Source organism: Engraulis encrasicolus, chromosome 9 (assembly GCF_034702125.1).
Source record: "Engraulis encrasicolus isolate BLACKSEA-1 chromosome 9, IST_EnEncr_1.0, whole genome shotgun sequence".
In the NCBI taxonomy this organism is placed as follows: domain Eukaryota; kingdom Metazoa; phylum Chordata; class Actinopteri; order Clupeiformes; family Engraulidae; genus Engraulis; species Engraulis encrasicolus.
The window spans coordinates 15,989,997-16,002,595 of NC_085865.1; the positions used below are offsets into that span (position 1 = coordinate 15,989,997).

At 44.2% G+C, this 12,599-nt stretch overlaps 1 long non-coding RNA gene across 1 annotated transcript; it reads right to left on the reverse strand.

The window, feature by feature from the left end:
* Nucleotides 1-10,103: 10,103 nt before the first annotated feature.
* On the reverse strand, nt 10,104-12,181 carry LOC134455016 (uncharacterized). Its single transcript, XR_010035967.1, has 2 exons — nt 10,928-12,181; nt 10,104-10,533 (listed from the first exon to the last, which is right to left on the reverse strand). It is a non-coding gene; the product is annotated as an uncharacterized LOC134455016 (long non-coding RNA).
* Nucleotides 12,182-12,599: the final 418 nt, after the last annotated feature.

The following is a 12,599-nucleotide window of genomic DNA, read 5'->3' on the forward strand; positions in this document are numbered from 1 at the left end:
AGTTGCCGTGTTATTCGATGTTTATTCCGGATAGCTTGACTCAAGCGCATATGGATCCTGGGCACCGTCTCCAAACTTTCCCCACAAAAATAACATGTCATGACACCAAACTTCTACAGTATAACAAATGTGGTTTGTACTCACAAAAAGATGAATTTGAAACTTTGTACATAGTCCAGGAGTTTATTAGTAACAACACACGAGACGATTAGCTTTTCTGCTGCTAAACATCCGTCGACGTCACTTCCTCCAGCTGGGACTGTCCACAGCATGGCATAATATTGCCGGAAGTTTATTGTAAGGTTTGTGTTTTAGTCCACAGCCAGGATATATGCACGAGTGTGGCAACGTCTTCTATTTATTAAACGTGGTAAAATTTAAATCCGAAGTGGTTCATTTCTAGTTGTAGCGCAAGCTGTCTTTTTGAGTTTTCCGCCTTCCGGACTCACGTGTATTTGTTTCCATCAACAAAGTCCCAGCTGGAGGAAGTGACGTCGACGGATGTTTAGAAGCAGAAAAGCTAATCGTCTTGTGTGTTGTTACTAATAAACTCCTGGACTATGTACAAAGTTTCAAATTCATCTTTTTGTGAGTACAAACCACATTTGTTATACTGTAGAAGTTTGGTGTCATGACATGTTATTTTTGTGGGGAAAGTTTGGAGACGGTGCCCAGGATCCATATGCGCTTGAGTCAAGCTATCCGGAATAAACATTGAATAACACGGCAACTCTGTTGATGTAAGCCTGCGGCAGAAAACACTTGGGGTGTAAAGGTGGATGGGTGTCACGGTTCAAATGGCATTAGGGTGATTCTACTCCTAACCATCGCTTTAATGGCTGAACTCAAGGTTTTGCTTGACTGACCGGTTATGGCGAAAATGGCTATATTTCCATGTCCATCTGATGGCCCTAGCCCGAAACAGTACTTGCAGTTTTGCCTGTTGACGCCACACGCTTGTTGCTCTGGAAGCCGCGGCCGCTAGGGGCGTCTAGATTTCTAGGCTAGAACGAGACCCATTCCCTTTCGTTGGCTAGCTAACCAGTAGCTCGCTGAAAACTGGCTGTTACCTGATTGTACAATATCATGCTGGCAGAACCAGCGAAAACAAGTCGCGCTATGTCATAGAAACTCTTTAAGTTAATAACTCTTTGATAGGCCTAAGAATTCTATAGGCATCTAAAAAGTCTATAGGCTTTCCACAGTTGAATTGACCATTATCTATTTTGCTTCAGTGTGCTGAAATGTACTGAGATGGACAGAGACAATGATGTGGGAGAAGAGCAAACAGAAGGCAATGGCTTTGAAGAAAGTATGCCAATTATCAGTAGTGCAGGGTTTCCCCCAGCACTTTATTGACAAGAAACACCTACCACCTTGACTAGGTCCCCTGAAAGGATAAAGATTTCATGTTGTGAATGGAATTCTAAAAAATCTTAAATTGCTTAACAAATACTTTTAAAGCCCCACCACCCTGACTAGCAAACATTCTACGGGAAATACTGCAGTGGAAGTAATGAACAGGGTTGCCAGATGAGGCTGATGATTTCCAGCCCAAAAACTGCTCAAAACCCGCCTAGAAGCACAAAATCCCGCCCAATTATATTGATTTCTATGGCAAAAATCGGGCGGGTTTTTCTGCTAAATGCCATTTTTACCCGCACACAGCCATCCTAAGCAGCCCAATTGGGCGGGAAACAGCCCAATCTGGCAACACTGGTAATGAAAATGCAGAGGTTAGTACTTTATTTGACCACTTGCTATTCTTCTGTTGGAAAAGTAATTTATTCACAAAATCATAATTAATTGAATGTTGTTACGATATGAGAGGTCAGGGAAAGGTCAGTGCATGTAGGATATACACAACACTTCCACATGACACTTCTCACTTGGCCCAAGGGGGAAACGGCATTGGTTTTGGGGTTAACACCGGCCATATAAGTCAAGGGCAGGTGAATAGGTGGTGGATTGATGGTGACACTGGAAGCAGCCGGGAGAGTCGGCATGCGGTCGACGTAGCTCCCGGTGCACTTTGATCTTAATTACCGTATTTTTCGGAATTCGAGACGATTCGTCTAATGAATTGTTGAGAGGGGACCATTCGAACAAAACGATGCGGTATCACTGTTTCTTCTTCTTTTTCTTTTTGTGGTTTTATGGCGGTTGGCAAACCATCTTAGTTGGTGCATTACCACCACCTCTGAATGCGTTGCCACTGCTTCAGATGCTGGTTTATAAAACAATGCCGTCTTTGAGCAGCAGCTTACCATGCGCCAGTTGTCACAACATAGATTCCATGGATAGAATAACCCTTCAAAAATGTGCGACGATTAGTCCGGTGCGACGTATATATGTTTTTTTCATGTTCAAAATGCATTTTTGGGCCGTTGCGACTTAAACTCCGGAGCGACATTTAGTCCAAAAAATACGGTATATTTCTGATGGAAGACTGTAAGGCTGAGCCGAGAAGTGGACCTACTCATTTATGGTGAATGGACTAACTAAACCGAACCGCTTGCGCTGGCGGGCTGCAGGAGCCAAGGATTGGGCTAGCCACCTCTACAAGACTCGCCCCTTGTCGGTAAGCTAATGCTCATGTTCCTTCCTTGGGTACACCTAGCATGCAACCAAGCAGTAATATTTCACATATCCTTTTCCACGTCATTGCATTACATGTAGTATAAGGTCGGTGATGCAAAAATTGGGCGATATTAGATTGAGCCTTAACAATGTACATACAGTATACTGTACGTGAAAGATGGGAAACATCACAACTGAACCAACTCAGGTGATTACTGTTTTTCAGAACGGAAATTGATCACAGGTGTTTCATCCGTCAGAAAAGGCAGGAAGATGAAAGTAGGCTGAAGTCATTTGTTGAAAAGACCTGGAATTCACGCAGCCAAGATATCAATTGACACAAGTCAGACAAATTTCAGGATGCCAACAGTTGGACGATAGACTGCAGTGACACTTACGGTACATATATTTTCAGTGTCACCCAAGAACGACACAAGAACGACAGCTGTGAAACGTTCTGCGGCACAAGCTTCTCCAGTCCCTGACAAAAAATGCAAGTGGCAACCAGACAAAGGCATTCCATTCCTAAATCAGTCGAGCAAGGTTTATTAAAAGGTACCTGCATTTTCTGTGGAGAAACAAGGCCGACAGGCGGACAACAGATGCGTCCCTCTATGCCAGTTCCAACTATGCCACCCCCCCCCCCCCCATAGCCGTGGGAACTAGGGGTGCAGGGGGTGCGGCTGCACCCCCTCCTGTGAGCTGAAACGGAACACAGGACGCTAAAAATGCGTTAAAATGCAAGAAATTGCATCTAAGGAATACTAAATTTTCGGGGGGAGGACCCCCCCAGGGTTCACGTTAGCCGGCTGTGGCCGGACATTGGCCGTTTGCATGAATGAATGACCGGCAAAATAAAATGTTCCCGGACAACATGTCCGATGACAGCAATTAGTCAGTAAATAATATTAGCCCATTTTAAATAGGCCTATTTAAAGTTACAAAACACCAGTAGGCCTAATATGAAACTGAACAAAGCTGAAAATATTTGTGAATAGCCTATGTAACTGAACTTCATACTGAACTGTCATAAACAGCACGCAATATTGCTTGCGCTCTCGTCCCCACCGTCGTTGTCCCCAATCACGTTATGCTTAGGCCTATAATCCCTTGACTCACACTGGCTGCTGTGCTGTCGAGGAACGATTCTGTTTTTTTGTAGGCTATTTTTTACCAATATATCAGTGAACACAACAAAGGGCATTGCATTTGCAAAACCGTTTCATGCCCAGTTGCGAAGTCAAGCCTAACGGTTGGGGACTCAATGGCATGCGCAGCATCGCCGCATCGAATCACTTTCACTTTTACCTCTGCTGAAAAATGGTGGTGGATCTCCAAGTAGGCTACAGAGGGTGAAGTTAAACATTCCAGAGAACGATGGACTCGCGAGAAGTCCCAGTGAAAGTGCATGCAGGGCTTTATAGCTGTTTTCATCACCGGCCAAAACGTGTAGCCCATAGAGCATCGTACGGAACATGTCATTACTTTCGAGAGCGCAGGAACACAACGCAATATAGTTCAAATTTCAGTAGCGTCGATACCATTACTGTAGGCCTACTATTACAGGCATCACCTCGTTACCCAATTTGAGAAGGGAAATGCTCTTCGGGTTTGCTGATAAAACACACTGTTTGAGTTGATAATTTAAGGATCTGCGCACAGCACGTTGGCTGGCTGTTTTTTTCTCTCTTTCAGTTCGAGCTCTCGAGTGTGTGAAAGAAAGCGCGCGTTTACTCCCCGGCCCGTGCGCACAAGCAGGACTCTAAATTAACACCAGACAACTGGCCAAATGTTAGTGAAAATGAAGTTTTGCTGGCAGAAAAGACCAATTTACTACACTTTGACCCATTAGGGAGTGTGTGTTTGGCTATATGTGGAAAGGTCCGTTAGATATTTCAAATGTCCGGTTCTGCAATACAGCCGGCCAGTAAGTCTTTCCCTACTGCACCCCCTGATAAAAACTACTTCCCACGGCGCTGCCCCCCCCCCCCCAAACGCCCCCCTGGCCTCCTCCTAGCCTGTCAATGCCCCCAGAGGATGTATTTTTGTTTATTGGTCATCATGGACACTCCAAATATTGTGGTAGGCAGCAAGGCAGCAAAATGGCTAGACATGGCTTTATTTTTTGCAGTTTAGGGTATAATAAGCTTATCATCATTATTGGATTTGGAAAAGAACCATAGGCTATGATTTGAAATTTCACATAGCCTAGATGAAGTGAACATTACAAATTACCAGACATTTATTAGGCCTAACAACCTTTAGTATCACGCCATTTCAGCAGTATGTGCATGTGGGAAAGAATCTAAACATCGACAATAAATGATAAATAAATAAAACCGTTTGGGTGAATCATGCGCTTATGGACTTTTTTTCAATACCAGCTTCACCGTCAAGGCACAAAGCAGTGAAACTCAATTACCCAGAATGCTGCACGTGAGCTCTCTACCCGGGTGATTCTGGAAAACAAACATGGCGGCAACTCGCTTTACTACCTTAATAATGTGTTAATCAGACGCTAGATTTCTTAACTGATGAAAATCGAAGGCAGAAATCAACATTGTAGTGTCTAAATATGAGGTCGATTTGTCTATTTGTGGCGTACATCACGATCGGCTGAGTTGTTGGCCTCACGTATGTCCAGAGAACCTCTAACAGGGAGAAGGCTCAGTCTCATTGGTTCCCATTGTAGCCAGTTAGCTTTGCATGCATAATGCAGTAACGAGCGTGGGCCAGTCCTTCATGTGGGAAAATGTATGGAATGGAAAGGGGAACCCATGCTAAATACATTGCTACTGCGATTTCCAGTCACAAATATCATCAACAAAACATTCCTGGTAAGCACTATGACTGTTGTTTAACAATAGGCTGTATTGACAAATCGCACAGGTGTGTAGTTTTACAGCAGGTTAGAAGATTTCAACCTGTACTCGCTAGCATCGCGCTAATGTTTATGGGTTTGGCCCCATAAAAATTGAGCTTTGTGACCCAGTATATAATAATCTAGTGGCGCAAAATAATCGAAACGCTACTCAAATGGGGTCTTATTATTTCTAGCTTCGAACTTAATATTAATATTTCAGGACAAAAAATTATAAAAAATCACAAAAATGATAATGGTAAAAAACTCCATTGACACCCATTCATTTTGCACTGTCCCGTGGTTAGGGTTAGCCAATTGTGGCTAACAGGAAGTTCCGTGAGTGAACAGCCCCTGGTTTGTCAGATAGCCTGTGGCTAGGCTACTTTTCGCCAACGTTAGCATCCGGTTAGAAAGGCTATGCTTGCACGCATTCGCTCCGGTCCAAAATGGCAAGTCTGCCGCCTTGTGGCCACATGAAGGAACAATTGAAGGAATGCGTTTCAGACACAATTGAAGGAATGCGTTTCAGACGGACGGACGGACGGACGGACAGACAGACCCTCTTATAGAGATGCTGGGACGCATCTAAAAAGACACAGGATGAAGGGAAAGGAGGAGACACCAATGAAAGTGGCCACCCTGTCAGGTTGTGAGGCATTATTTGCACAGGCTGTCAGCTCCCAGAAGTAAAGAATCAAATCTCTCGCCCGGAGTGGGTTGATCTCATAGGTTACGTGGCGCTATTCCGACATGTTGCTATTCCGACGTTAATGTCTATTGTCGGAATACCGACACGTTTTCCACCGTCCGCCGCTATTCCTACATGCCGCTATTCCTACATGCCGCTATTCCGACATCTCTAACCTTAAAGGAGAAAACCGTTTTTTTTGACATTGGGCCCTTGATTCCACATAATTACATCATGTTCTAGTGACCCATAGTAGTTTTGTGTAATTTGGAGCCCTTTCGCAGATGTTCGGTTTTGACATATCGAAGTAACGTCTTCCTTTGGGCAACGAGTTGAAGGCACAAACTAAACTGTTCATAATTTATTCTTTATGCTACACCACCACTCATAACGCGTAGGCGAATCAATGTTCCCCAAACATGCGTATTTCGCGGGTATATTTTTTAAAACAAAGAGGAGTGTGCGTGACGTCATCTGCGCGCGCCGCCTCCCATTCATTCATTCTGTCGGCTGAGCCGCTGCTAGCTTACTTACATGCCTGGAAGATGTCTCATGCTACGTTCACAGATGATCCCTCTCTCGAAATGGAATTGAACGATTCAGATTACGACATTGATAACTTTGAATACGATGGGCGTCCCTATAGATTTGAGCCCGAGTATACGGACGAAGAGATAATGGAAAGGAGGAAGCAGAGAGAAGCTGAAGAACAACGGGACCAGGAAAGACAAGCTGCTGCACGTCCACGGCAAGAGGGTTCTTGGTGGTGTTCGTGTGGTGGACATTGTACAGTTTTGGGAACAGAAGAGGAATGTCTATGTTGTTTTGATTGGGACTTAAAGGAACAGACCACCCTTTTTTGATTTTCACATATTTGCAGTATTTCCCAACATTATTCATGAATGTGCATATCATTTTCGTCTCAGTGTTTTCAGTACTTAGATTTATTGGATCAGAATTATTAGCATAGCTTAGCATAATCACTGGAAGTAACTGGTATCTTTAGCATCAAGCCACAAGTGGTCACTGGACGGAATTAAATTGCCGTTTTACACTCGGGTGAATTTTACATACATTTTAAAATGGTTTATAAGTACATTTGATTGTGTTTTATTTTGTACCATAGACTTGCATTGCTATGCCTAATGTGGCTATACTGTTAAACGGGGCAATGCAAACACATAGACGAAAATTATATGCACATTCATAAATAATGCTGGGAAATACTGCAAATATGTGAAAATCAAAAAAGGGTGGTCTGTTCCTTTAAGGCCGCGAGAAGAACGCTTGGGGGACTCAAACGGTGCTTGCCTTTCGACTCTGGAGGATGTACGTGCCATGTTGAACAAGAGTGTCATAGAGACCTTTTTTCGCGTTCCCAAATTGAATTGGAAAACACAACCAAAGCCTGCAGGAGCAAATGGACAACTTTCCGCCGAGTAAGTAGCTCAAGAACTGTAGTATTTTTATATTTTGATTGTTGTGTCCACGCTTTTACACTTACAGAAAGCAAACCGTTATCCCCTCCAATATTTACTGTTTTGTTGTGATCTTCTGTCTATAGGCAATGCAGACTCGTGGCGTATCGCATCGTGCTCGAGTGGGCTTTAGGCGGGGAGCGTCTTGGACCAGGCTACAGAAAGGTTATTCCTAGCTGCATCGTTACAACAATAAGAAACAAATACCCTTCCCCAACTGGAGAGTATGCTGGCTTCACAGAGGCAGAGATTCTGAACATCATTTGAAACCTTCTACACATCATATCGACATTGTGTGGACACCTTGACTCAGTTGGACTTTTGGAATCATTGCAGAAGCGCAACTTTACTTCATTTCATGTGGCTATGTAAGCTTTTACTATTATTACAGCATCAGTTATTTCTCTCTCTATATATATATAAAGGTGAAGCAGTAAAGTACTGTTTTATCCCATCTGCATTTTGATCATAAAGTGTGACCAGGGGCGCCGCTAAAAATGTGGCCCCATGAAAGATTCAAATTTTGGGCCCCCAAAATGGCAAATTATGTTATCAGCATCCTTCCAAGGGCCATGTCAGTGCTGTTGGGCCCATGGGCGCAGATAGCGAGGGGGACGGGGGGGACATGACGTACCCAGATTTTCATTCACGTGGACCCGTCCCCCTCACTTTTATGGAGAAAATATCTGATTTCTGCCTTTGCATTTTGCAATGTGCGAAATAGCGCCTCCCTGGACCACTCACTTTCATATGTGGCAAAAAAAAACGGCATTACACTCTATAAACGGCTCTGTCAGCTCACTGTGTCAGCTGACTCAACAGTGACACCAGGTAGACATAGAATCTCTATGCTTGCGATGGTGTGGTGAGGTATTGCAGAATTAAGCAAATGCACTGAAGTTAATGGCAGTAAATCTATTTTTTTCATTGGCTAACAGCCACTGAAGTCCCAGATTTGAAGCGCCATAAGCTTTTTGCTTCTCACGGTGATTGGCTTTTGACAGGGCTAGATTCAGGAAGTGGAGAAGAGCAGGCGTCATATTTACATTATATTTGTGGCTCAGACCAGTTGCTTTTGTTATTAAAGTTAATGTCTAAGACAGTCCCTTTCTTGCTAACTGTGATGTGGAATACAAAAACTGTGGAACGTGAACGATGGTGGTGGAACGCATGGATTAAAAATTGGGATTTAGCTTCTTTCAAGACAACGTTTTAAGGTAAGGTCACTATGGGTTCATATCCGCTGTGACGCTGTTTGTAGTTGCTGAAGTTAACAGATGTTAATTGTTCAGAAGGGTTTTTTTTGTCTCTGTCGTGGACCTGTTTTCGAGTGAAAAGACAGCTTTGTAGGGCCATGCCATGCCAGCTGTCAATCAAAGCCAACGCAAGTAGCTGTCGTGTCGGTCTCTTGTTTTGTAGCCTAGGCCTATGCTGTGAACATCGGACTTAATGTCTTTTTTTACGGATTTTTGGAATGATGATTGCGGAGGTGTCATTCTGTTGGATGCATTTACTGTGGATTGTTGTTAAACGGCGGTATTACAACGCAAATGTGTGGATTGCTTTAAGTGGTGGAGTGAACTGAAGGATACAATATGACACGCAGCGTGGTAGAAAAATGACGAGTAGCCTAGTGGCAGAGAGGTTGTCTGAAGAGCTCAAGAATCACCATTTAAGTCGCTTTTATCAAAAATGTCTAATCTGGAGGAGACCATATAGCCTAGTTTGACTTGGTTACCCAGTTTCTTGCTTAGCCTACCAATATATCAATCGCACACCCAAAACCGCGCCTGGACTCAAGTTATGTTTGCATGCAAAATCACTGCGAGACTAGTCGTCTTAAAATTTCTATAGCCATAAATCACACAGTGTTGCATAGCCTGCTGTAGGCCTACATTAATACAACGTGAAATTTGTTGACAGTTCTCCTGTTTAAAGTTTGAATTGGTTGGGAAAGTAGCACTTGCTGATGGGATGGGAGAGGTGTTTAGAAGCGCGCACTGGGGCGGGGTCTTGGTGGGAGACTCGTGCACATTCTGAGTAGAAGCTGGAGCGGTTTAAACATTTGTGATGTTTTAATTTTTTAATCAAGATTTTTTTTTTTATGTAGTAGACCTAGGCTACTAAAGCAAATACAATTATTTAGCGGAAGATGAATAGGCGACTAACAATAAAAAAAACGATATTCAATGTATTATAATCAGGGTATTATAATAGCCTAATACACCAACCCCCCCCCCGGCGGACGGTTTGTTGTGAAAATGCCCCCCCCAGTTTTTAAAAGCTATCTGCGCCCATGGTTGGGCCATTAGAATATGTACCACCTTTCCCCCCTTCGCGGCACCCATGACACCACCATCTTTGATCCACTGACATTTTGTAGGCCTATCATTACAGAGCCATTGTAAATATACATAAAACATTTCATGTGAATATGTAATTCCTTTTACTGAATCAATTATTTCTGTTTTATATAAAGGAAAAGAAGCCAGTACAGTTTGTATGTGAATTTTATTTGAAATGTCATTGTGGTACATCTTTCAGTAGGCGTAATGACAGCAAAGAAAATAATAAGAAATAGTGTTCTTGAGTTGAAGTGGCCTTGTTACTATGGCGTCATTAGGCCATATCCAAGAAATCTTTGCTAGACTAGTAGGGCTTGGTTCTGTGACTGCCAAAACGGCTGCTTCGTCTAGCCACTAATAGACTTTTCTCAGGCCTCTGCACCGGAGCGATGTTTTGGAGGAGTCTTCTGCCATGGGGGGTCTTGTAGCGCTCAGTGTACACTATGGTAGGGTCATCCCTCATCTCCAGCACGCGCTCCATTAGGTCCTTCCTGAAGCTCTGTGTAGTCTTCTCATAGATGGGCTTTGACACCCAGTCCCCAGACTGTCTTGAGTATGGGTACTTCCAACGGAGTTCACCTATGTCACGAAAATACATAATGAGGTGTTGAATGTACTTGGATGATCTCCAGACACATGTTTTGTCCACTACTACAAATTCAAGAGAGCTGTGGGTAGGCCAGAAGACTATATCCCTAAGTTAAATGACAACATTCACACACCCCCATTGTTGTGAATGCTAAATGTAATCAAGTAAAGAAGTGGAACAAACATTCAAAATACTAGTGCATATCAAAATGGTCAGACAACTATGTGACTACAGTTGAATGTCGGCTCCCTTGCCCCCATCATGTTTTTTTTTGTAATCTTTCCTCCCGTGTGGAAAAAGAAAGGATAAAAAAAAGAAACCGTATGAAGTGTGCAGACACTTGCCTTCTTTTTGAAAGGACAAGTAAAACATCTGTAATCTTACCGTCTTTAGTGGTAGCCGGTCGTCTGCCAACATTTTCATTATGGTCCAGGACTGCCAACTGTGTGCTCCCGGGCGAGGGTCCTGGGGCGTCGGGAGCTCGATTTTCTCTTCGAGCTGGGCCATTTCCTCCGGCCTCAACATCTGCGCCATGAAAATCTTTCGTATGTGAAGGACCTCGTCGGTGTCGTTGAACCCCTGGTAAAAACGGCGGTTCGTTGACAGTTCATGGCACATTTGCCGAGCCATTTTCGGCTGCTCGTTCGGGTCCACTCTCTTCACAGCCTAAGAGATGGAGCATACATACATACATACATACAGCCATTAAAAATACATACATTCAGTAATACCTGCATGCTAGCGTCCTTGTACTCACATGGGTTGCGAGGGAGTCCCTCAAGGCCCGGAAGGTCGGTGGGGTGCCGGGGAGGCCCAGCTCCGTCCACACGAGGCGGAAGAATTCGAGCAGGGCGGGAGCGCGGCCGTTGGACCGTCCTGAAAATACAAATGGCCCCTGCCATCCTGCCATTCTAACACGCCCTGCCAGCCACCTTTTGAGCACGTCAAACACCTTGCGGCTTACCGCCACCGGGGCGGGGCCAGTGTTGCCAAAAGAAAATCAGCCAAAGTCGCTATGGGCTTGCTGAAAAGTCGCTAGAGGTCGCTAGATGACGTCATGACGTTACGTATGACGTCACAATGTCACGCACGGCGCGCTGATCTACAGAAAACGTGCCCACATGCCTTCGTCCACAGTACAAATGGGCGGTGCTAGCTACTTTTTGGAGATCAGAGCTAATCTGCAGCCCTGCTTAACCGTGGGAAACGCTTCTGACGGCAGCGCAGAGTCAGAATTATGTGGAAAAATGATGAATTTGTCACTGAAAATGCACTTTTTAAAAAGTCGCCAGATGCACCAAAAAGTAGCTAAAGGTGCTAGATGAGTTTTTTGGTCGCCAGTGCCCGGGATTCACTGCGGTCGGTGCGGCCAGCCTGGTAGTATTTAAATTCATATGCATATCCCAAGGAGCCGTTGTGGTGGCTTTTGTGATACGCACTGGGTTCTCATGCCCCCTGTATCTGCTTGAGTAGACCGAGTAAAGTTAAGTACAGGGTACAGTTGAGGTAAATCAAATATACCTGTGTAACAACAAGACTCTGATCTAATTCCAAAGTGTAGGCATAACATAAATGACAGTCCCAAAACATTTGGTGACCATATCGAAGATTGTGTAATCTCGGTTGGTTGACATTCGGTTCCTGCCATATCTTTGTCCCATATCGCTTGCCGTAGCCTCATACAAGCAGATGTACATGCGCATGAGAATTCCTGTGCGTATCACAAAAGCTGCCACACCATAGTGCATCATGTGTCACGTCTGTCTCTACCCGCCACTGAAAATGCATTGTGTGGTGTCGTGGGGAGGGAGACTGTTTTGACTCTCACAAGACAAGCGAAATAGTCGCTAGAATCGGCCAGATTGAGCCTGAAAAGTCGCTAAGTCGCTAGATGATTTTTTTTTGTCGCCAGGTGTCCAAAAGTCGCTAAATTGGCAACACTGGGCGGGGCCAAAAGTGGCCCCCGTCTTGTGCTCTGCCACCTGTGTGAGGGCACAACGGGTTAAACATAAATTGCACTGTACCTTACATTGGAATATATGACAGAGATTTCCTT